This window comes from Vicia villosa, linkage group LG3 (assembly GCF_029867415.1).
Source record: "Vicia villosa cultivar HV-30 ecotype Madison, WI linkage group LG3, Vvil1.0, whole genome shotgun sequence".
NCBI lineage: Eukaryota > Viridiplantae > Streptophyta > Magnoliopsida > Fabales > Fabaceae > Vicia > Vicia villosa.
The window spans coordinates 17731806-17733941 of record NC_081182.1 but is presented as its reverse complement, the minus strand read 5'-3'; positions in this window follow the sequence as shown (position 1 = coordinate 17733941).

The window sequence follows — 2136 nt, the reverse complement described above, 5'->3', positions numbered from 1 at the left end:
TCTCAGAGTGGATGACTCATACCACAAGTGATAACTTTTGACCACTTTAATGAATATAATCCAAATGCTGAGCAAAACTCTCTGATGATCATAAGGCCCACGCCTCAAGACTTATCTGATAATTCTAAGCATACAAAGAGTACTTTAATCCATGAACACTGAACACCTCTGATGAACAAATTTGCATAGTGTAGAGACCCTGGACATTGGGAAACCCTAGATCCCATGCTTTAGATGTTTATTTGATGAATGAATGCAAGGCCATGCAAATGCCCTAATGGAGGTATGTACATGAGATTATGAAATTCATAAGCCTAAGCCAGATAAAACTGAAAGGGTAGGACAAATTTGGGGTATGACAGCTGCCCCTATTTAATCATCTTAAACCTGAAGGTGAGATTGGCGCTAGCCTTTCGAACATTCGAGGTAGAAGAAGATTAAATACCAAGTACCAGAAATTTGTCCTAAAGAGGAGATGGTGTGAATGTTATCCTCATTTTTATTTTGATATCTGCTGGGGAAAGAGAATTTTGTTTTTCTGGTGGAAGGATTTATGGTATGTAATTGGAAGAAGGGTGATAGCTTGTAACATGGTAACGGTGCCAATACAGGTTCTCAAGGGAAATGGTTGTGTGGGAAAATGACTGAAAGGAATAGATCTCGTGGCGACCTACGACTCAACATCGAGAAGATCTCGTGGCGATCAACTCGTCAACAGAAGAAAAAGGGAATAAGATCTCGTGGCGATCTATGACCCGACATCGAGAAGATCTCGTGGCGATCAACTCGTCAACAGAAGAAAAGGGAATAAGATCTCGTGGCGATCTATGACCCAACATCGAGAAGATCTCGTGGCGATCAACTCGTCAACAGAAGAAAAGGGAATAAGATCTCGTGGCGATCTATGACCCAACATCGAGAGAAGATCTCGTGCGATCTTCCACACTTTAGGAGGAATAAGATCTCGTGGCGATCTATGACTCAACATCGAAAGAAGATCTCGTGCGATCTCCCACACTTTAGGAGGAATAAGATCTCGTGGCGATCTATGACTCAACATCGAAAGAAGATCTCGTGCGATCTCCCACACTTTAGGAGGAATAAGATCTCGTGGCGATCTATGACTCAACATCGAAAGAAGACCTCGTGCGATCTCCCACACTTTAGGAGGAATAAGATCTCGTGGCGATCCATGACTCAACATCGAAAGAAGATCTCGTGCGATCTCCCACACTTTAGGAGGAATAAGATCTCGTGGCGATCTATGACTCAACATCGAAAGAAGATCTCGTGCGATCTCCCACACTTTAGGAGGAATAAGATCTCGTGGCGATCTATGACTCAACATCGAAAGAAGATCTCGTGCGATCTCCCACACTTTAGGAGGAATAAGATCTCGTGGCGATCTATGACTCAACATCGAAAGAAGATCTCGTGCGATCTCCCACACTTTAGGAGGAATAAGATCTCGTGGCGATCTATGACTCAACATCGACCCGACATCAGGGGGCAAAAGAGGAATTGGGTTTGACATGGTTTGCCAGGTTGAAGATTGGTTTCTTAAAAGGGGTTGCCAGGTTAGAGTTGGGCTTTGAAAGGGTTTGCCAGGTCGGAAACTGGGCTTAAAATGTTTTCCCATACGGGGGAAGGGACTACGGAGACTAGTGACGACTAGACTCGATCAAAAAGACATAATCACGAAGATGTTGATGGTTGCGAGGCATAAGAATTACATTAATCCCTCAGGCCAAAGGCGGGGTGTAACTCCTCAAGAGTGGCAATCGTTCGAATTGCCACACACCAAGTATGGTTACTCAAACGATTGAAAAATGAGATGGGTTGAATGCCCACCCTTATTCGCACTCTAATATGCGCGTAGCACACGGGAAATAACCACGACAAGACTAGTGACGACTAGACTTGACAAGAAGACAAAGATTTTGATGCTTGCGAAGCATAAGAATTACAATAATCCCTCAGGCCAAAGGCGGGGTGTAACTCCTCTAGAGTGGCAATCGTTCGAATTGCCACACACCAAGTATGGTCATTCAAACGATTGAAAAATGAGATGGGTTGAATGCCCACCCTCATTCGCACTCTAAATTGCACGCAGCACACGGGCAATAACCTCGGAGA